The sequence below is a fragment of the Eptatretus burgeri genome, chromosome 1 (genome assembly GCF_056783735.1).
Source record: "Eptatretus burgeri isolate ZD-2024b chromosome 1, Ebu_testis_v1, whole genome shotgun sequence".
Classification (NCBI taxonomy): Eukaryota; Metazoa; Chordata; class Myxini; order Myxiniformes; family Myxinidae; genus Eptatretus; species Eptatretus burgeri.
This window is the reverse complement of record NC_140961.1, coordinates 136,660,321-136,683,837: the sequence shown is the minus strand read 5'-3', so window position 1 is coordinate 136,683,837 and position 23,517 is coordinate 136,660,321. Positions and strand designations below refer to the sequence as shown.

At 43.2% G+C, this 23,517-nt stretch overlaps 5 non-coding genes across 5 annotated transcripts; all 5 read left to right on the top strand.

Moving 5' to 3' along the window:
* Positions 1 to 7,223: 7,223 nt before the first annotated feature.
* TRNAG-GCC (transfer RNA glycine (anticodon GCC)) lies at positions 7,224 to 7,294 on the top strand. The gene has a single exon. It is a non-coding gene; the product is annotated as a tRNA-Gly (tRNA).
* Positions 7,295 to 7,997: 703 nt separating this feature from the next.
* On the top strand, positions 7,998 to 8,068 carry TRNAG-GCC (transfer RNA glycine (anticodon GCC)). Its single transcript has one exon. It is a non-coding gene; the product is annotated as a tRNA-Gly (tRNA).
* Positions 8,069 to 17,407: 9,339 nt separating this feature from the next.
* TRNAG-GCC (transfer RNA glycine (anticodon GCC)) lies at positions 17,408 to 17,478 on the top strand. Its single transcript has one exon. It is a non-coding gene; the product is annotated as a tRNA-Gly (tRNA).
* Positions 17,479 to 18,221: 743 nt separating this feature from the next.
* On the top strand, positions 18,222 to 18,292 carry TRNAG-GCC (transfer RNA glycine (anticodon GCC)). Its single transcript has one exon. It is a non-coding gene; the product is annotated as a tRNA-Gly (tRNA).
* A 4,713-nt stretch (positions 18,293 to 23,005) lies between these two features.
* Positions 23,006 to 23,076, top strand: TRNAG-GCC (transfer RNA glycine (anticodon GCC)). Its single transcript has one exon. It is a non-coding gene; the product is annotated as a tRNA-Gly (tRNA).
* The last annotated feature ends 441 nt before the right edge of the window (positions 23,077 to 23,517 follow it).

Here is a 23,517-nt window from a genome sequence, read left to right as displayed (position 1 = left end):
ATATAATTAAAAACACCTCACTGCCCTGGAAAATGTGCTGACAGGAATACTGTATTGCACAGTAAATGGTGGGACTTGTAAATACCCTCTCACACCTGGGGATGGCCTTATATACATACACGTTACACATTTACACAGAGAATTTGCATTTCCCCCTCCCACCCCTTCCCAATACCACCAACAAAGATAAAAAACACCTCTCGTGATAATGAAGTGCCGTACTGTAATTAGTGGCAACGGTGATTGGGTGGATGTGGCAGCACTGTATATGAAGGTCAATGGCTGGTGTTGACATGCACACCACGTACTCTGAAGAAAGTCATGCTGCAACAATATAGGTATGTTATATACTATATTAGGAATAATGTACTCTGAGGAATGTAATTGGTATAATATGGAATAAGCAAAGCCGAGAAGCGAACGTAGAATTCTTCCAATATTCGATGCTGCAATTTCCGGTTACTTCGGCCTGACTTCGGGATCAGCGATCAAATCATGTAAATCACGATTAAAAATTATTTTTTGATGATGCGGGAGATATCTTTATTATAAAATTAGGTAGACTTAAAACTGCTGGAGTATTTACTCTCTAGTTTTGTTGTTAATTTTTTAGCAGAAAGGTGCGATTGGGTATACTGTAGATCAAATTAATTATTTGTGTATTTCTATAACCGTGATAACACTACTGCATATTACCTCAACATTACCTTCACAACAACTACACCGCCGAGAACAGGATCTCATCTGAAATTTTTTTTTTTCCTCAACATTACCTTCACAACGACAACTACACCGCCTAGAACAGGATCTCATCTAAAAAAATAAATATGACCTCAACATTACCTTTACAACGACAACTGCACCGCCTAGAACAGGATCTCATCTGAAAAAATAAAATTACCTCAACATTACCTTCACAACAACTACACCGCCGAGAACAGGATCTCATCTGAAAAAAAATTTTTTTCCTCAACATTACCTTCACAACGACAACTACACCGCCTAGAACAGGATCTCATCTAAAAAAATAAATATTACCTCAACATTACCTTCACAACGACAACTACACCGCCGAGAACAGGATCTCATCCAAAAAAATAAATACTAGAAGCGAATGTTGAATTCTTCTTACATTCGCTTCTGACTTTACCTATAACTTGTTCACAACTGTATATGCAATTTCCGGTAACTTCGGCCTGGATTCGGGATCAGCGATCACATAATGTAAACCACGATTAAAAATTATTTTTTGATGATGCAGGAGATATCTTTATTAAAATCAGTGGAGGAAATATACACCATGTCTGATATTTGGGTCTTTCATGCCTCCGACGATGCCTTTATCTCCCGGCATGCATCATTCCCCATGACAAAAACCGGAAACAAAAAAAAAAACCGGAAGCAAAAGGGTCATAGCCAACGACACAGATTCCAAATTGCCAGGGTATTGTGTTGTTGTTGTTGTTTCCGATTCTCTCATGTGCACACGTTAAGTATGAAGCTCACTACGTTCGCTATTATGTGATGTGTATGTGGTATTTGCCTTCAGTATTATGTATACCAGTTATGGTATTTTTGGGTCACCAAAATAGGTGACCCTTATTGTCAGTAATTCTGTCTGTTTGTTTGGATGTTTGTTTCGATATTTGTTCGTTTGTCATCAGCATAATTGGTAGTAAACTTGGGCGGATTTTGACCAAACTCGAAGAGGTACATCTTATAACCTAGTGCTTTGGAAATTGTGATGGTTACTAGGGACGCTTTTCTTCCCCAGCAACAACCGATAAACCTTCAAAGTCGGTACCGTTCACGCGATATCAATTCCGAAAGGCATTATCCCACGTAGGGTTATGAAATTTGGCATGAATGATCTACAGGTGATGCTCTATCAAATATATTCCGGTTTTTGTGATATATATGGAATACTTTACCCGCGGCACCCCCTACAATTAGGGTATGCGCGAAAATTGGCGAAAATTGAAGGCCCCCTAGTGACCAGGTGAGTGCATCGATACAAATGAAACGTTGCAGGTTCATGGTACTCAATGAGTACGACAACTTTGCCTGAGGACATATTGACCGATCTCGCTTAGGTCAGGGGTCAAAGGTCAGTTAGTGCAAAAATCCATAATATGCGAGAGCTGGAGGTGCCTTCGTGCCAAATGCTACTCCTCCTCGGGTTATGGTCGGATGGTCATGAAAATTCACACTAATCGTCTGGAATACATTGTGCACAAACGATCGAGCCGGATTTTCGATTTAGATCTTTGTTCACCCACAGCACCCCCTCGAACTTTGGGGATTTCCGATTTCAAACCGCATTTTCGGTACTTTTCATTCAAATGGATACTGAGAAGTTATCAGTAGATGGAACTGGATGAGATTTGATATGCATAATCTTAAGGTGATTCCCTATCTGCTGTATGACATCCATTTTGCTCTTTATTGTTATGGCTGTGGAAATTCACATTACACCATAAAGGGCCCTCAGGTGAAATATCTCCATAGGTACATGTGTAGTTAGCCCAAACCCGTTGTATAGAGGGAATTTATGTGATCCATCCAGGCTGCGACGCTTTGAGAAAGTCGTTTTTCTTTCTCTATCTTTTATTTCAAACAAACAGCATCTCAACAACCATGCGCCAACATCCCCACCACAGCGCCAACCACACTACAACAACGCCACACCACCACCTTTGCCTTTACCTTCACAACTTCATCCCACATCATCGCTTCTACGGCCATTCCCGCACCACCTGTGAACACTGAACGTTGGACTGTCTCAGGCCCGTTCGGCGATTGATGCCGAACGCACCGAGCCGCGAGCGCGAATGGCGGCCTTTCCGAGGGGAAAATTCGAATCAGAAATGCTTCACGCCCACTTCCCCTCCGTCCAATGGGCGAACGCGAGGCGGCTTGGCCCCACCTCCAAGCGCACATAGGTGAAGTCCGTTTATGCAAATATGCGGATCCAGGGAGGTTGACGCCCCTTTTTGCCTGACCAATGGCTGAACAGAGGGTTGCGTGGCCCCGCCTCCAATCGCGTTTTGATCCGCATATTTGCATATTGGCTTCTCCTGTCGGCTATAAAGGCGCGAGAATTACCAGGTCGAGAAGAGTTGCTTTTGGGAGACAAGGAGCGTTGCGTTGGTGGAGTTGAGTCAAGTGCGCGCGGTGGAGCTGCAGGCAAGGAAGCTCGGGTCCGAGGCAAGGAGGACGGCGGTGGGCGACTAGGTTGCGGTGTGGGGGATCGCTCGTCTCGTCGGGGGACCCAAGCCAGCCAGCCACTCCCCTCCCCCAGGGCATCAACAATTTCCCCTTTCCCCCACGCTGAGATAGTGCAAAAGGGGGCCCCGTTCCTCCCCCACCCCAAATGTGGTGCCAACAAGCACGCCAGGGGCCCGGAGTCGGGGCACAGCGGCGCCGACACTTTGTGGCTTGCCCGCCAACGCGTCACGAGGATGCGGGTAAGACCACCCCGGTCTCGCGGACCTGGCCGCTCCTCCAGGTCCCGCGCACATTTGGCCTATGGGCCTGTCTGCCTCCTTGTCTGTGAGGGTGGCTTCTTTCTTTTGCTTTTGTGTAAATGTGTGTTGGCACCGTCTGTGAAGTAGAAATGTTTAAGTGTTGCCGTGTGTGCGCGTATTCGGTTTTAACTCGTCTTTGCTTTTTATGTGCATTTTGATTCTGTATGGCTGTATATACGTGCTTTCCGTGTGCCGCGGAATAAAATGCTTGCTTGTTGAACTGTGCCCGTTTCGCTTCGTCTTTTCTCCATTTGAATCTCCATCTTGCATCACGTAAGGGGTTCGTAGTGGGTGCAACATCCCGGTAATTAATCGGAACCGTCAAGGCCGACGATAACACCGCTCGCTTATCACTGTAGCACGGAACGGACCGCTTAAGCAGTTCGTGTCCAGAGTCGGCCTGTGGCGTGGTATGATCACCCGGTTGACCATTCGCGCGGGTACTTAGGTAGATCGAATTTGGCGAGCAACCCTATCCTGCGCGGGTAGGCAATTAGCACGATCGTGGTGAGGTTAAACCCCCACCTGTGACTAGCTCCCGGCGTTGTTCCGAGAGGGTCACGACTGAATTGTCCGTTCGGTGGGCGACGTGCCGCGATTCGAGTTACGTGGCCGTTCGCACGCCGGCGGGCGCAAATTCGCAACAATATCTTATAGTTTCCATGCTCGGCGACCCATCGCCGCATACCGGCTTATATATATTATTATTTTTTGCAAATGCATTAACACTGCACCATAACACACGTGACTGAAGTGCGCACGTAATACCTTGTCATTCACTTCACATTATCACTTCGTTCACTTGGCACTGCTGTGTCATAAAGACATGTCTGAACATTGAGGGGCCACACCACACATCTCTCTCAAAATACCACCCATCGCGAGCAGAATTCCTCCCATCGCTTCACTAAATATTGCTTTTCATTGCATTTCCCCTTTTTCTGCTCTGGTTGTCCTGTGACTCCATTGAAGCCATTGAGTTCCTTTCCCTCCTGACCTGTACCCCACATTGCCTGCTATAAATAAATTGCCTTTTTCACATTTCCCTTTCAATCTGCCTGTGTCTCTCCTTTCCTGTTATTAATCCATCAATGTCTGCACAAAGATTACCCGGGAGATAATAATTCCCCAACGAATTGGCTCTCACATCAGTCCGGCGTTGTGCTTGAGGTAAGCTCGGCCACCTTAATCGATATCCAATAAAGGTAAAAGTAGCGCAACACCGAGGGTGCGATTCCCCCGATAAGAAGACTGCGTGTTCCCAAGTAAATAGGAGTTAGATGGAAGACACGGGGTCACGTGGTGAAATTTTGTTGGCGCTCATGGTCGACTAGCGACCTGCCGCGACAGGGACTTATTCAAATGCGACGGCCGCAATTCCCAGTGAGCCGGGGAGAACCGGGGATACCCCCAACTTTGGACCACCATAACCCGGGTCAGGAAAAAACGTTATTGTTTGAAGGAATTAATGTGCAGGCACTTTCAGGATTTGCTTTCGGAAGGAGTTCCTGTTCAAGCTCTTGAATGGAGTGAAAGAGGAAGTGAAATCTCTGCACAGGATTGCAAACGATATTTTTCATGATGCCATGAATATATGGAAATCGAAAAGTCATCAGGATGAAAATATTTCCCTTTGATGTGAAGTTGTGCAATTCCCAGACTGGTCAGGTTTCCATTTGTGTGAGTTTCATGGCATTGGTAGTTCAGTGGTAGAATTCTCGCTTGCCATGTGGCAGACCTGGGTTCAATTCCCAGTCAATGCAAAACTTTTTGAATGACATCATTTTGTTTTGTGTCTGGCAATGGATTGAAATGACAGAATGAATTTTGCATTGTCATTGAAGGAGTTCTTTTCAAGTGCCTTTGTGGGATTTCCTGTTTGAAGGAGTTCTTGTCCAGGCTCTTTCAAAAGACTTCATGTTGGAAGAAGTTCCTGTCCTGGTTCTTTCAAGGATTTCTTGTTTGAAGGAGTTCTTGTTCAGGCTCTTTCAAAGATTTCTTGTTTGAAGGAGTTCCTGTTCAGGCTCTTTCAAGGATTTCATGTTTTACGGAGTTCTTGTCCTGGTTCTTTGAAGGATCTCTTGTTTGATGGAGTTCCTGTCCCGGCTCTTTCAAGGATTTCTTGTTTGTTGGAGTTTCTGTCCTGGCTCTTTCTAGGATTTCATGTTTTAATGAGTTCTTGTCCTGGTTCTTTGAAGGATTTCTTGTTTGAATGAGTTCTTGTTAATGCTCTTTGTAACATTTATTGTTTCTTGGAGTTCCTGTTCAGGCTCTTTCCAGGATTTCTTGTTTGATGGAGTTCTTGTCCAGGCTCGTTGTCAGATTTCTTGTTTTAAGCAGTTCCTGTCCTGGCTCTTTCAAGCATTTCCTGTTTGAAGGAGTTCCTGTCCCCGCTCTTTCAAGGATTTCTTCTTTGGCGGAGTTCCTGTCCCGGCTCTTTCAAGGATTTCTTGTGTGATGGAGTTCTTGTCCATGCCCTTTGAAAGATTTCTTGTTTAAAGGAGTTCTTGTCCAGGCTTGTTCAAGGATTTCTTGTTTGAAAGAGTTCCTGTCCTCGTCCTTTCAAGGATTTCATGTTTGAAGGAGTTCCTGTCCTGGTTCTTTCAATGATTTTTTGTTTGAAGGAGTTCTTGTCCAGGCTATTACATAGATTTTTTCATTTTAAGTGGTTCCTTCCGAGGTTCGTTCAAGGATTTCTTGTTTGAAGGAGTTCCAGTCATTGGGAAAAGTGGTGACGTTGAGAAGAGGAAGAGCCAATTGCCACGTCCCTGCATAAGGAGTGTGAGAAGGCAAGGGGAGGGTGATGGCCTTGCACATGACATTGGAACAGATGATGGAGTGAAAGAGGAAGTGAAATCTCTGCACAGCATTGCAAACAAGTTCAAATGAGCGAAGATCCTCGTTCTCTCAATGATGACGTCATAAAAACGAATATGACGTCATTGTGATGTTTCAGGTTTGCGATAAATTATCTCTGCTAATGCCCGGCTTGATTCCCGCAAACAATATTCAAACAGCTTGCCCAGTTTCGGACATAATGGTATTGGCGATTTCCATCAGCGGTGATTTTTTTGACGTCAACTTTTTTTCTCAGAAAAATTTCCAAAATCGGAGATGGTTACTGCCTAAGCGTGGGCTTTCGGCATATACATGGCAAGTTTCACGAAGATCTGATGAAAACTCTGGGTTGTGAAACAAAAAATGTCAAAAAAATAGGAATGATGTCATAAAAATTGAAATGACGTCATAGTGATGTGTATGTGCGGTAATTCATCTCTGTTGTGCCCTGTTTGATTCCCGCAAACAGAATTTAAAAAGCTTGCCTCGTTTCGTAGAAAATGTTTTGGGCGATTTCCATTAGCGGAGATATTTTGACGTCATAACTTTTTTTTGTCGGAGGAATTTTCAAAATCGGAGATGGTTACTGTCTGCGCAGAGTATTTCGACATATATTTGCCCAGTTTCAGGAAGTTTCGATGAAAACTGAAGGCTGTGAAACAAAAAAGTCCACAAGAAGAAGATGAAGAACAACAACGTGAGTCAGACTGAGAGATCCTCCAAGAGGATCGAAAGATATTTTTCATGATGCCATGAACAAATGGAAATCGAAAAGTCATCAGGATGAAGATATTTCCCTTTGATGTGAAGTTGTGCAATTCCCAGACTGGTCATGTTTCCATTGGTGTGAGTTTCATGGCATTGGTAGTTCAGTGGTAGAATTCTCGCTTGCCATGTGGGAGACCTGGGTTCAATTCCCAGTCAATGCAAAACTTTTTTCAATAACATCATTTTGTTTTGTGTCTGTCAATGGATTGAAATATAAAATGAATTTCACATTGTCATTGAAGCAGTTCCTGTCCCGGCTGTTTGTCAGATTTCTCGTTTGGAGGAGTTCCTGTCCTGGCTCTTTCAATGATTTCTTGTTTGATGGAGTTCTTGTCCCAGTTCTTTCAAGGATTTCTTGCATGAAGGAGTTCTTGTCCAGGCTCGTTTTAAGATTTCTTGTTTGAAGGAGTTCTTGTCCAGGCTCTTTGAAGGATTTCTTGTTTGAAGGAGTTCTTGTCCAGGCTCGGTGAAACATTTCATGTTTGAAGGAGTTCGTTTTCAGGATCTTAAATAGCTTTCTTATTTGAAGTAGTTACTTTGGAGCTTCTTTCAAAGATTTCTTGTTTGAAGGAGTTCTCTTCATTGGGAATAGTGGAAACGTTGATAAGAGGAAGAGCCAATTGCCACGTCCCTGCATCAGGAGTGTGAGAAGGCAACGGGAGGGTGATTTCCTTCCACATGACACTGGAATAGATGATGGAGTGAAAGAGGAAGTGAAATCTCTGCACAGCATTGCAACCAATATTTTTTATGATACCATGAACAAATGGAATTCGAAAAGTCATCAGGATGAAGATATTTCCCTTTGATGTGAAGTTGTGCAATTCCCAGACTGGTCATGTTTCCATTGGTGTGAGTTTCATGGCATTGGTAGTTCAGTGGTAGAATTCTCACTTGCCACGTGGGATACCTGGGTTCAATTCCCAGTCAATGCAACACTTTTTTCAATAACATCATTTTGTTTTGTGTCTGGCAATGGATTGAAATATAGAATGAATTTCACATTGTCATTGAAGGAGTTCTTGTCCAGGCTCTTGGATAGATTTGTTGTTTGAAGGAGATCATGTCTGTGCTTTTTCAAGGATGTCTTGCTGGAAGCAGTTCCTGTCCTGGCTCTCTCAAGGATTTCTTGTTTGATGGAGTTCTTGTCCAGGCTCGTTGTCAGATTTCTTTTTTGAAGGAGTTCTTGTCCAGGCTCGTTGTCAGATTTCTTGTTTTTAGGAGTTCTTGTCCATGCTCTATGAAAGATTTCCTGTTTGATGGAGACCCTGTTCAGGCTCATTCAAGGATTTCTTGTTTGAAAGAGTTCCTGTCCTGGTCCTTTCAAGGATTTTTTGTTTTAAGGAGTTCCTGTCCTGGTTCTTTCAATGATTTCTTTGTTTGAAGGAGTTATTGTCCAGGATATTAAATAGATTTTTTCATTTTCAGTGGTTCCTTTAGAGGTTCTTTCAAAGATTTCTTGTTTGAAGGAGTTGCTGTCATTTGGAAAAGTGGTGACGTTGAGAAGAGGAAGAGCCAATTGCCACGTCCCTGCATAAGGAGTGTGAGAAAGCAAGGGGAGAGTGATTGCCTTGCACATGACTTTGGAACAGATGATGGAGTGAAAGAGGAAGTGAAATCTCTGCACAGCATTGCCAACAAGCTCCAATGAGCGAAGATCCTCCTCCTCTAAATGATGACGTCATAAAAACGAATATGACGTTATTGTAATGTGTCAGGTTTGTGATAAATTATCTGTGCTAATGCCCGGCTTGATTCCCGCAAACAAAATTCAAACAGCTTGCCCAGTTTCGGAGATAATGGTATCGGCGAAATCCATCAGCTGTGATATTATGACGTCAACTTTTTTTCTCGGAAGAATTTCCAAAATCGGAGATGGTTACTGCCAGCGCGTGGGCTTTCTGCATATACATGGCAAGTTTCACGAAGATCCGATGAAAACTCTGGGTTGTGAAACTAAAAATGTCAAAAAATAGGAACGAGGTCATAAAAATTGATATGACGTCATCGTGATGTATCATATGCGCGGTAGTTCATCTCTGTTATGCCCTGTTTGATTCCCGCAAACAGAATTTAAAAAGCTTGTCTCGTTTCGTAGAAAATGTTTTACGCGATTTCCATTTGCGGAGATATTTTGACGTCATAACTTTTTTTCTCGGAGGAATTTTCAAAATCGGAGATGGTGACTGTCTGCGCAGGGAATTTCGACATATATTTGCCCAGTTTCAGGAAGTTTCGATGAAAACTGGAGGCTGTGAAACAAAAAAGTCCACAAGAAGAAGATGAAGAACAACAACGTGAGTAAGACTGAGAGATCCTCCAAGAGGATCGAAAGATATTTTTTATGATACCATGAACAAATGGAAATCGAAAAGTCATCAGGATGAAGATATTTCCCTTTGATGTGAAGTTGTGCAATTCCCAGACTGGTCATGTTTCCATTGGTGTGAGTTTCATGGCATTGGTAGTTCAGTTGTAGAATTCTTGCTTGCCATGTGGGAGAACTGGGTTCAATTCCCAGTCAATGCAACACTTTTTTGAATAACATCATTTTGTTTTGTGTCTGGCAATGGATTGAAATATAGAATGAATTTCACATTGTCATTGAAGGAGTTCTTGTCCAGGCTCTTGGACAGATTTGTTGTTTGAAGGAGATCATGTCTGTGCTTTTTCAAGGATGTCTTGCTGGAAGCAGTTCCTCTCCCGGCTCTTTCGAGGATTTCTTGTTTGATGGAGTTCTTGTCCAGGCTCTTTGAAAGATTTCTTGTTTGAAGGAGTTGCTGTCATTGGGAAAAGTGGTGACGTTGAGAAGAGGAAGAGCCAATTGCCACGTCCATGCATCAGGAGTGTGAGAAAGCAAGGGGAGAGTAATTTCCTTGCACATGACTTTGGAACAGATGATGGAGTGAAAGAGGAAGTGAAATCTCTGCACAGCATTGCAAACAATATTTTTTATGATGCCATGAACATATGGAATTCGAAAAGTCATCAGGATGATGATATTTCCCTTTGATGTGAAGTTGTGCAATTCCCAGCCTGGTCATGTTTCCATCAGTGCGATGCTCATGGCATTGGGAGTTCAGTGGTTGAATTCTCACTTGCCTTGTGGGAGACCTGCGTTCAATTCCCAGTAAATGCAATACTGTTTTTCATCACATCCTTTTGTTTTGTGTCTGGCACTGGAATGAAATTATCGAATGAATTATGCATTGTCATTGAAGGAGTTCCTGTCCAGGCTCTTGGAGAGATTTCTTGTTTGAAGGAGTTCCTGTCCAGGCTCTTGGAGAAATTTCTTGTTTGAAGTCGTTCCTTTGGAAGTTCTTTCAAAGATTTCTTGTTTGAAGGAGTTGCTCTCATTGGGAAAAGTGGTGACGTTGAGAAGAGGAAGAGCCAATTGTCACGTCCATGCATCAGGAGTGTGAGAAGGCAAGGGGAGAGTGATTGCCTTGCACATGACTTTGGAACAGATGATGGAGTGAAAGAGGAAGTGAAATCTCTGCACAGCATTGCACACAAGCTCAAATGAGCGAAGATCCTCGTCCTCTCAATAATGACGTCATAAAAACGAATAAGATGTCATTGTGATGTTTCAGGTTTGCGATAAATTAGCTGTGCTCATGCCCGGCTTGATTCCCGCAAACAAAATTCAAACAGCTTGCAAAGTTTCGGAGATAATGGCAGAGGCGAAATCCATTAGCGGTGATATTATGACGTCAACTTTTTTCTCGGAAGAATTTCCAAAATCGGAGATGGTTACTGTCTGCGCGTGGGCTTTCTGCATATACATGGCAAGTTTCACGAAGATCCGATGAAAACTCTGGGTTGTGAAACAAAAAATGTCAAAAAATAGGAATGAGGTCATAAAAATTGATATGACGTCATCGTCATGTATCATATGCACGGTAATTCATCTCTGTTATGCCCTGTTTGATTCCCGCAAACAGAATTTAAAAAGCTTGTCTAGTTTCGGAGAAAATGTTTAAGGCGATTTCCATTTGCGGAGATATTTTGACGTCATAACTTTTTTTCTCGGAGGAATTTTCAATATCGGAGATATCGGAGGAGATGCGCAGGGAATTTCGACATGTATTTGCCCAGTTTCAGGAAGTTTCGATGAAAACTGGAGGCTGTGAAACAAAAAGTCCACAAGAAGAAGATGAAGAACAACAACGTGAGAAAGACTGAGAGATCCTCCAAGAGGATCGAAAGATATTTTTCATGATGCCATGAACAAATGGAAATCGAAAAGTCATCAGGATGAAGATATTTCCCTTTGATGTGAAGTTGTGCAATTCCCAGACTGGTCATGTTTCCATTGGTGTGAGTTTCATGGCATTGGTAGTTTAATGGTAGAATTCTCGCTTGCCATGTGGGAGACCTGGGTTCAATTACCAGTCAATGCAAAACTTTTTTCAATAACATCATTTTGTTTTCTGTCTGTCAATGGATTGAAATATAGAATGAATTTCACATTGTCATTGAAGCAGTTCCTGTCCCGGCTCTTTGTCAGATTTCTCGTTTGGAGGAGTTCCTGTCCTGGCTCTTTCAAGGATTTTTTTTTTGTCTACCTTGGTCGAGGCTGTATGAGAGCAAACACACAACTCACAGCAAGGAGGCATGAGACAAGAGGGGCGGGAGTGGAAGGGACAAAACAGTGGGGAACAGACACATTAGGTGAACTGTGGAAGGGAGAGGGATGGGGATGGGACGGGGAACATGGCGAAGAGAAGATGGACATTTCGGGGACTTTCAGGAAGGAAAGCAGGAGAAATGAAGGAAATGGGCTTGGGTGGATTATCGGGGGTAGAAAAGATCGAGGATTTGGATGGGGGAAGATAAGAGGTGGTGGTGAACAGCTGTTTTGAAAGCCTGGAGGGAAGAATGGGAAAGAATAGAGTGAGGAAGTTTATTCCAAAGGCGGGAAAAAAAAGAGGAATGAAAGAGTGAAGATGAGCAGTGATTCGTGATTTTGGTAGTTTTACCAGAAGGGGGTTGTTGGCGGACCTTGAGCGCCCTGTGGAAATATGGTGGGGACAAATCGCAGAGAGAGCAAGGGGGGCAAGGCTGGAGAGGAGTCGGTAGAAGACAGAAAGACCACCGACCAACCTGCGGTGATTGAGTGAGAGGCCCAAAGACTCAGCTTCATTGCGGGAGATGCCGATGATCTTAAATGCCCTGGTTTCGACAGCATGAAGCCGAGAAAGGTGGGAGGCAGGAGCACCAGCCCAGAGGGGAGAGCAGTACTCCATCAGGCTACGGACAAAAGCTTTGTAAGTGGTCAGGAGCTCAAGAGGGCCGAGGAAGGACTTAGCACGACGAAGGATTCCCAGTCGGCGACTGGCTTTTGAGGCGAGGTTGGAAATGTGACTTTCCCAGGAAAGGTCATGGCAGATAGTGAGACCTAGAAGCTTGAAAGAAAAGACTTCTTTCAGAGGATTGTTGAGAAAGTGGATGGGGGGGTTTTGTAAACGGTCCTTTCGAAGAGACATAGTGAGAGTGTGAGATTTGTCTGGATTGAAAGACATGTTCCACATGTTGGACCAGTTTGTGATTTTATCCAGATCTGCAGTGAGCGAAGAAGCTGCTGCTTGCCGGTCTGAGGGATGACAGATGGTACGGCAGAGGGTGGAGTCGTCGGCAAAGAGAAATAGAGGATTTTCCAGAGAGTCCGAGAGATCATTGATGAAAACCAGAAAAAGAACAGGGCCCAGAACGCTACCTTGAGGAACTCCAGCCTGCACAGGAAGAGGGGATGAAAGAACTCCATTTAGGGCCACACGTTGACTGCGACAGGAGAGGAAGTCTGCGAGCCATGAGTGGAGATGGCCTTGAATACCATGGGAAGAGAGTTTGGTGAGTAGGGTAGGGTGCCAGACTGTGTCAAAAGCACGTGATATGTCCAGGGATACGGCTCGGATTTCCTGTCTGGCATTGAGGACCTCCATCCATTGATGGGAGAGCAGAAGCAGCATATCCAGGGTAGAGTGACCTTGTCTGAAACCAAATTGATGATTGGAAATCAAGCCATTGGAGAAGAGGAAGGATTTCATGTCTGAAGCGATGATGGATTCCATAACCTTGCTGATGATTTGGAGAAGGCTGATTGGTCTGTAGTTACAGGGATCTGTTTTTGCACCTTTTTTATGCAGGGCAGTGATGTTAGCAGATTTCCAAGCAGATGGCAGATGACCTTGGGCAAATGAGAGGGTGAATAGAACAGAGAGAGGGTGAGCAAGAGCAGAAGAGCAGGCTTTGAGGACACGTGGGCTGATGCCGTCTGGACCGGTTGCAGAATCTGACTCGAGGTTTGAAAGCAAGCTCTCCACCTTGTCAGGAGAAAAGGATACAGAGTCCAGGGACAGTTGGGTGCGACTGGGTAAAGTGGGTAGAGATAGTGATGGGTTTAGGACACAAGATTTAGCTGCAAACACCGAGTTTAGACATTCAGCTTTATCACGTGTGGAATCAGTAGTGCGGCCATTTGAGGTAAGGGAGGGGATGGAGGGGGAACATACACCAGAAACAGATTTGATTAAACGCCACCAGGATTTTGAGGAGGGAGAGAGGTTTGAGAGTTCAGACTTGAGATGAGAAAGATGTTGTTTTCTGGCTCTCCTGAGTGTAGATACACACTTGTTCCGAGCTTTGTGGAAAGAACTGAGATTGCCCTCAGTTGGGTTTGCTTTCCATGAGGCAAAGGCAAGTTGTTTCAGGACACCTGCCTCGCCACAAGCTTCAGTAAACCAAGGGCGGGAGGAAGGGTAGGACAACTGAACACGAGAGGGGATAAATCTGTGCATGAGGGAGAGCAAGTTTCTTTGAAAGAATTCCCAGGATTAGTTGATGTTTGAGAAAGTAGTGATAGGAGACCAGTCTGTAAGTTTGATGGCTGCTCGGAGAACCTGCCAGTCGGCTTGAGTGAAATGCCAGACTCGACAGCGGTGAGGTGGTTCTCTGATAACAGCCAGAGAGATGTCCACTTTGACAAGGACGTGGTCAGAAGAACCAATTGGAGCGAAGGAAGAGCAGCAGATATTGTCAGGGAAATTTGTCAAAATCAGATCCAGAAGAGATGGAGTACCATTGGTTGAGATCCGGGTCGGGAAGTTGACCGATTGAGTCAGTCCCAATGAGTCGCAGAAAGCTTTTGCTGAGGTGCCATGGCAGGTGAGAGAGGTACCCACACCAAGCCAACTGGCGTGATGACAATTGAAGTCACCACATAAGAGGAAGAGAGAGTTTGGATGAGAAGATAGAAGATGGTCCATGTTTTCGGATAGTGAGGTGTAGATGGAGTCATCACTGTTCGGTGGACGGTACAGTACACATATAAACATGAGGTGGGAGTGGAGGGGAAGCCGAAGCCAGAGGTATTCCTGGGGGTGTGGGGGAGTGAGAGCAGTGCATGGAGAGTGAGGAATAGAGTCTTTGAAGAGAGCAACACCTCCACCAGGACGAGGCTCAGGTCTGTCATACCGTAAGAGGGAGTAACCAGGGAGAGATACTTGGGAGTCAAATACGTCTTGGGAGAGGAAAGTTTCTGTTAGGCAGATAATGTCTGGTTTTTCAGTGGCAACCTGTATGGAAAGATCTGAAAGGTTTGAGCGAAGGCCCCGGATATTTGAGGTCCACACTTTTAATGAAGAGGAAGGGGAGGAGGCTTTGGGTGCTGGAGGTGGAGGGGGAGGGGGAGGGTAGGACAAGGGACGAGGGGGGCAGGTAAGGAGGGTTGCTGAAGAAGTGTGGGGTATTGCAGAATAGCGAGGGGAGGGGGCCGAATGAGGAGGAGAAAAGGCTCTGTGGTGCTGGGAGAGAGGGGGGACAAGAGACAAGGAAGAAGGCAGTTGAGGATTTGAGGAGGTGGAGTGAAGAGATGGAGATGAGAGGGCAGTGGAGGGAGGCAGGTTGGTGGATGAGAGGGGGGAAACTTTGAGAAGGAAGAGTGAGGGGGATGAAAGGTGGGAGAAAGGTGAGGGGGAATTTTTGAGAGAGGTGAGAGGGAGGCTTGGAGGAAGAAGAGTGGGATGGTTGCTTTGAGAGTGAGAGTGAGGGGTGAGGGGGTGAGTTGGCTCTGAAGTTGGAAAAATAGAATGGTTGATGGAAAGCGAACATCCATGGCAAACTGTGGTTTTTAAAAGTTTTAGGTCAGAGATGCGATTTAACACAATTCTTGATGGATGCAATGAAGGCGAATTCAGAGCATGGAGAGAAGAAGTGCTGTAATAGTTGGATTTTTTAGGCAAGGAATGAAGGAGAGGTCGAAATGAGAGCAGTCTGTTAAAATAGCAGAAGAGTAGTGCATTGTGAAACAGTAAAGAGTACCACATGTGTGAGAGAGGAAGATGAAGCATTATAAGATCGTTTTTGTTGTTAAAAATAATGTATGAGAGAGTTCAACAGATTAGGTCATGGAAGTGTAAAAAAATAAAACATAAAAAAAAAATCGAGGAAGAAGACGAGGAGGAAGTTAATAGGAAGAATAAGAATCGGGAGAAGGTGAGCGTGTTGTTGTTGTTGTAGGGTATTTTTTATTTTTTTATTTATTTATTTTTTTTTTTTGAGATAAGAAAGAGATTAGTTGGGAGAATGGGGGATGTTTGGAAAGTGGGGAGGATCAAAATTGAAGGTAATGGGGAGGATAGAAATTGAAGGTCATGGGGAGAAAAAACAAAGAAACAAAAAACGATCGAACACCGAGTGGAACCGGTAGGCCTCAAGCCTAGGCCTAGGCCTCAAGCACCAGGTAAGAACGTCGACAAAAATACTCACAAAATAGCACGATTTTTGAAACAAAACCGAACTAGCAACACACAGTAACATGTAGGTGAGAAAATTAAACAGTTAAAACGGGACAAATAACAACCGGAAACTTAGCTTTGAGAACGTCAGCAGGGAGCCCCGAAGGAGACCTCTCGCGAACTCATGTTAACTAACTTGCTAACCTTTCGCTAACTCTCGCTAACTCGCTAACCTCTGCTAACTCGCTTCTTGTTTGATGGACTTCTTGTCCCGGCTCTTTCAAGGATCTCTTGCTTGAAGGAGTTCTTGTCTCAGTTCTTTCAAGGATTTCTTGCATGAAGGAGTTCTTGTCCAGGCTCGTTTTAAGATTTCTTGTTTGAAGGAGTTCTTGTCCAGGCTCTTTGAAGGATTTCTTGTTTGAAGGAGTTCTTGTCCAGGCTCGGTGAAACATTTCATGTTTGAAGGAGTTCGTTTTCAGGATCTTAAATAGCTTTCTTATTTGAAGTAGTTACTTTGGAGCTTCTTTCAAAGATTTCTTGTTTGAAGGAGTTCTCTTCATTGGGAACAGTGGAAACGTTGATAAGAGGAAGAGCCAATTGCCACATCCCTGCATCAGGAGTGTGAGAAGGCAACGGGAGGGTGATTTCCTTCCACATGACACTGGAATAGATGATGGAGTGAAAGAGGAAGTGAAATCTCTGCACAGCATTGCAAACAAGCTCAAATGAGCGAAGATCCTCCTCCTCTAAATGATGACGTCATAAAAACGAATATGACATTATTGTAATGTGTCAGGTTTGCGATAAATTATCTGTGCTAATGCCCGGCTTGATTCCCGCAAACAAAATTCAAACAGCTTGCCCAGTTTCAGAGATAATGGTATCGGCGAAATCCATCAGCTGTGATATTATGATGTCAACTTTTTTTCTAGGAAGAATTTCCAAAATCGGAGATGGTTACTGCCAGTGCGTGGGCTTTCTGCATATACATGGTAAGTTTCACGAAGATCCGATGAAAACTCTGGGTTGTGAAACTAAAAATGTCAAAAAATAGGAACGAGGTCATAAAAATTGATGTGACGTCATAGTGATGTATCATATGCGCGGTAGTTCATCTCTGTTATGCCCTGTTTGATTCCCGCAAACAGAATTTAAAAAGCTTGTCTCGTTTCGTAGAAAATGTTTCAGGCGATTTCCATTTGCGGAGATATTTTGACGTCATAACTTTTTTTCTCGGAGGAATTTTCAAAATCGAAGATGGTGACTGTCTGCGCAGGGAATTTCGACATATATTTGCCCAGTTTCAGGAAGTTTCGATGAAAACTGGAGGCTGTGAAACAAAAAAGTCCACAAGAAGAAGATGAAGAACAACAACGTGAGTAAGACTGAGAGATCCTCCAAGAGGATCGAAAGATATTTTTCATGATGCCATGAACAAATGGAAATCGAAAAGTCATCAGGATGAAGATATTTCCCTTTGATGTGAAGTTGTGCAATTCCCAGACTGGTCATGTTTCCATTGGTGTGAGTTTCATGGCATTGGTAGTTCAGTGGTAGAATTCTCGCTTGCCATGTGGGAGACCTGGGTTCAATTCCCAGTCAATGCAAAACTTTTTCAATAACATCATTTTGTTTTGTGACTGTCAATGGATTGAAATATCGAATGAATTTCACATTGTCATTGAAGCAGTTCCTGTCCCGGCTCTTTGTCAGATTTCTCGTTTGGAGGAGTTCCTGTCCTGGCTCTTTCAAGGATTTCTTGTTTGATGGAGTTCTTGTCCCGGCTCTTTCAAGGATCTCTTGCTTGAAGGAGTTCTTGTCCCAGTTCTTTCAAGGATTTCTTGCATGAAGGAGCTCTTGTCCAGGCTCGTTTTAAGATTTCTTGTTTGAAGGAGTTCTTGTCCAGGCTCTTTGAAGGATTTCTTGTTTGAAGGAGTTCTTGTCCAGGCTCGGTGAAACATTTCATGTTTGAAGGAGTTCGTTTTCAGGATCTTAAATAGCTTTCTTATTTGAAGTGGTTACTTGGGAGCTTCTTTCAAAGATTTCTTGTTTGAAGGAGTTCTCTTCATTGGGAATCGTGGAAACGTTGATAAGAGGAAGAGCCAATTGCCACGTCCCTGCATCAGGAGTGTGAGAAGGCAACGGGAGGGTGATTTCCTTCCACATAACACTGGAATAGATGATGGAGTGAAAGAGGAAGTGAAATCTCTGCACAGCATTGCAAACAATATTTTTTATGATGCCATGAACAAATGGAATTCGAAAAGTCATCAGGATGAAGACATTTACCTTTGATGTGAAGTTGTGCAATTCCCAGACTGGTCATGTTTCCATTGGTGTGAGTTTCATGGCATTGGTAGTTCAGTGGTAGAATTCTCGCTTGCCATGTGGGAGACCTGGGTTCAATTCCCAGTCAATGCAACACTTTTTTCAATAACATCATTTTGTTTTGTGTCTGGCAATGGATTGAAATATAGAATGAATTTCACATTGTCATTGAAGGAGTTCCTGTCCAGGCTCTTGGATAGATTTGTTGTTTGAAGGAGATCATGTCTGTGCTTTTTCAAGGATGTCTTGCTGGAAGCAGTTCCTGTCCTGGCTCTTTCAAGGATTTCTTGTTTGATGGAGTTCTTGTCCAGGCTCGTTGTCAGATTTCTTTTTTGAAGGAGTTCTTGTCCAGGCTCGTTGTCAGATTTCTTGTTTTTAGGAGTTCTTGTCCATGCTCTCTGAAAGATTTCCTGTTTGATGGAGTCCCTGTTCAGGCTCATTCAAGGATTTCTTGTTTGAAAGAGTTCCTGTCCTGGTCCTTTCAAGGATTTTTTGTTTGAAGGAGTTCCTGTCCTGGTTCTTTCAATGATTTCTTTGTTTGAAGGAGTTATTGTCCAGGCTATTAAATAGATTTTTTCATTTTCAGTGGTTCCTTTGGAGGTTCTTTCAAAGATTTCTTGTTTGAAGGAGTTGCTGTCATTTGGAAAAGTGGTGACGTTGAGAAGAGGAAGAGCCAATTGCTACGTCCCTGCATAAGGAGTGTGAGAAAGCAAGGGGAGAGTGATGGTCTTCCACATGACTTTGGAACAGATGATGGAGTGAAAGAGGAAGTGAAATCTCTGCACAGCATTGCAAACAAGCTCAAATGAGCAAAGATCCTCCTCCTCTAAATGATGACGTCATAAAAACGAATACGACGTTATTGTAATGTGTCAGGTTTGCGATAAATTATCTGTGCTGATGCCCGGCTTGATTCCCGCAAACAAAATTCAAACAGCTTGCCCAGTTTCGGAGATAATGGCATAGGCGAAATCCATCAGCTGTGATATTATGACGTCAACTTTTTTTCGAGGAAGAATTTCCAAAATCGGAGATGGTTACTGCCAGCGGGTGGGCTTTCTGCATATACATGGCAAGTTTCACGAAGATCCGATAAAAACTCTGGGTTGTGAAACAAAAAATGTCAAAAAATAGGAACGAGGTCATAAAAATTGATATGACGTCATCGTGATGTATCGTATGCGCGGTCGTTCATCTCTGTTATGCCCTGTTTGATTCCCGCAAACAGAATTTAAAAAGCTTGTCTCGTTTCGTAGAAAATGTTTTAGGCGATTTCCATTTGCGGAGATATTTTGACGTCATAACTTTTTTTCTCGGAGGAATTTTCAAAATCGGAGATGGTGACTGTCTGCGCAGGGAATTTCGACATATATTTGCCCAGTTTCAGGAAGTTTCGATGAAAACTGAAGGCTGTGAAACAAAAAAGTCCACAAGAAGAAGATGAAGAACAACAACGTGAGTCAGACTGAGAGATCCTCCAAGAGGATCGAAAGATATTTTTCATGATGCCATGAACAAATGGAAATCGAAAAGTCATCAGGATGAAGATATTTCCCTTTGATGTGAAGTTGTGCAATTCCCAGACTGGTCATGTTTCCATTGGTGTGAGTTTCATGGCATTGCAGGTTCAGTGGTAGAATTCTCGCTTGCCATGTGGGAGAACTGGGTTCAATTCCCAGTCAATGCAACACTTTTTTTCAATAACATCATTTTGTTTTGTGTCTGGCAATGGATTGAAATATAGAATGAATTTCACATTGTCATAGAAGGAGTTCCTGTCCAGGCTCTTGGATAGATTTGTTGTTTGAAGGAGATCATGTCTGTGCTTTTTCAAGGATGTCTTGCTGGAAGCAGTTCCTGTCCTGGCTCTTTCAAGGATTTCTTGTTTGATGGAGTTCTTGTCCAGGCTCGTTGTCAGATTTCTTTTTTGAAGGAGTTCTTGTCCAGGCTCATTGTCAGATTTCTTGTTTTTAGGAGTTCTTGTCCATGCTCTATGAAAGATTTCCTGTTTGATGGAGTCCCTGTTCAGGCTCATTCAAGGATTTCTTGTTTGAAAGAGTTCCTGTCCTGGTCCTTTCAAGGATTTTTTGTTTGAAGGAGTTCCTGTCCTGGTTCTTTCAATGATTTCTTTGTTTGAAGGAGTTATTGTCCAGGCTATTAAATAGATTTTTTCATTTTCAGTGGTTCCTTTGGAGGTTCTTTCAAAGATTTCTTGTTTGATGGAGTTGCTGTCATTTGGAAAAGTGGTGACGTTGAGAAGAGGAAGAGCCAATTGCCACGTCCCTGCATAAGGAGTGTGAGAAAGCAAGGGGAGAGTGATGGTCTTCCACATGACTTTGGAACAGATGATGGAATGAAAGAGGAAGTGAAATCTCTGCACAGCATTGCAAACAAGCTCAAATGAGCGAAGATCCTCCTCCTCTAAATGATGACGTCATAAAAACGAATATGACGTTATTGTAATGTGTCAGGTTTGCGATAAATTATCTGTGCTAATGCCCGGCTTGATTCCCGCAAACAAAATTCAAACAGCTTGCCAAGTTTCGGAGATAATGGTATAGGCGAAATCCATCAGCTGTGATATTATGACGTCAACTTTTTTTCTAGGAAGAATTTCCAAAATCGGAGATGGTTACTGCCAGTGCGTGGGCTTTCTGCATATACATGGCAAGTTTCACGAAGATCCGATGAAAACTCTGGGTTGTGAAACTAAAAATGTCAAAAAATAGGAACGAGGTCATAAAAATTGATATGACGTCATCGTGATGTATCATATACGCGGTAGTTCATCTCTGTTATGCCCTGTTTGATTCCCGCAAACAGAATTTAAAAAGCTTGTCTCGTTTCGTAGAAAATGTTTCAGGCGATTTCCATTTGCGGAGATATTTTGACGTCATAACTTTTTTTCTCGGAGGAATTTTCAAAATCGGAGATGGTGACTGTCTGCGCAGGGAATTTCGACATATATTTGCCCAGTTTCAGGAAGTTTCGATGAAAACTGGAGGCTGTGAAACAAAAAAGTCCACAAGAAGAAGATGAAGAACAACAACGTGAGTAAGACTGAGAGATCCTCCAAGAGGATCGAAAGATATTTTTCATGATGCCATGAACAAATGGAAATCGAAAAGTCATCAGGATGAAGATATTTCCCTTTGATGTGAAGTTGTGCAATTCCCAGACTGGTCATGTTTCCATTGGTGTGAGTTTCATGGCATTGCAGGTTCAGTGGTAGAATTCTCGCTTGCCATGTGGGAGAACTGGGTTCAATTCCCAGTCAATGCAACACTTTTTTTCAATAACATCATTTTGTTTTGTGTCTGGCAATGGATTGAAATATAGAATGAATTTCACATTGTCATAGAAGGAGTTCCTGTCCAGGCTCTTGGATAGATTTGTTGTTTGAAGGAGATCATGTCTGTGCTTTTTCAAGGATGTCTTGCTGGAAGCAGTTCCTGTCCTGGCTCTTTCAAGGATTTCTTGTTTGATGGAGTTCTTGTCCAGGCTCGTTGTCAGATTTCTTTTTTGAAGGAGTTCTTGTCCAGGCTCGTTGTCAGATTTCTTGTTTTTAGGAGTTCTTGTCCATGCTCTATGAAAGATTTCCTGTTTGATGGAGACCCTGTTCAGGCTCATTCAAGGATTTCTTGTTTGAAAGAGTTCCTGTCCTGGTCCTTTCAAGGATTTTTTGTTTGAAGGAGTTCCTGTCCTGGTTCTTTCAATGATTTCTTTGTTTGAAGGAGTTATTGTCCAGGCTATTAAATAGATTTTTTCATTTTCAGTGGTTCCTTTGGAGGTTCTTTCAAAGATTTCTTGTTTGAAGGAGTTGCTGTCATTTGGAAAAGTGGTGACGTTGAGAAGAGGAAGAGCCAATTGCCACGTCCCTGCATAAGGAGTGTGAGAAAGCAAGGGGAGAGTGATTGCCTTGCACATGACTTTGGAACAGATGATGGAGTGAAAGAGGAAGTGAAATCTCTGCACAGCATTGCAAACAAGCTCAAATGAGCGAAGATCCTCCTCCTCTAAATGATGACGTCATAAAAACGAATATGACGTTATTGTAATGTGTCAGGTTTGCGATAAATTATCTGTGCTAATGCCCGGCTTGATTCCCGCAAACAAAATTCAAACAGCTTGCCCAATTTCGGAGATAATGGTACATGCGAAATCCATCAGCTGTGATATTATGACGTCAACTTTTTTTCTCGGAAGAATTTCCAAAATCGGAGATGGTTACTGTCTGCGCGTGGGCTTTCTGCATATACATGGCAAGTTTCACGAAGATCCGATGAAAACTCTGGGTTGTGAAACTAAAAATGTCAAAAAATAGGAACGAGGTCATAAAAATTGATATGACGTCATCGTGATGTATCATATACGCGGTAGTTCATCTCTGTTATGCCCTGTTTGATTCCCGCAAACAGAATTAAAAAAGCTTGTCTCGTTTCGTAGAAAATGTTTCAGGCGATTTCCATTTGCGGAGATATTTTGACGTCATAACTTTTTTTCTCGGAGGAATTTTCAAAATCGGAGATGGTGACTGTCTGCGCAGGGAATTTCGACATATATTTGCCCAGTTTCAGGAAGTTTTGATGAAAACTGGAGGCTGTGAAACAAAAAAGTCCACAAGAAGAAGATGAAGAACAACAACGTGAGTAAGACTGAGAGATCCTCCAAGAGGATCGAAAGATATTTTTCATGATGCCATGAACAAATGGAAATCGAAAAGTCATCAGGATGAAGACATTTCCCTTTGATGTGAAGTTGTGCAATTCCCAGACTGGTCATGCTTCCATTGGTGTGAGTTTCATGGCATTGGTAGTTCAGTGGTAGAATTCTCGCTTGCCATGTGGGAGACCTGGGTTCAATTCCCAGTCAATGCAACACTTTTTTCAATAACATCATTTTGTTTTGTGTCTGGCAATGGATTGAAATATAGAATGAATTTCACATTGTCATTGAAGGAGTTCTTGTCCAGGCTCTTGGATGGATTTGTTGTTTGAAGGAGATCATGTCTGTGCTTTTTCAAGAATTTCTTGTCTGGAGGAGTTCTTATCCAGGCTCTTTGTCAGATTTCTTGTTTGAAGGAGTTCCTATCCCGGCTCTTTCAAGGATATCTTGCTGGAAGCAGTTCCTGTCCTGGCTCTTTCAAGGATTTCTTGTTTGATGCAGTTCTTGTCCAGGCTCGTTGTCAGATTTCTTGTTTGAAGGAGTTCCTGTTCAGGCTCATTCAAGGATTTCTTGTTTGAAGGAGTTCCTGTCCTGGCTCTTTGAAAGATTTTTTGTTGGAAGGAGTTCCTGTTCAGGCTCATTCAAGGATTTCT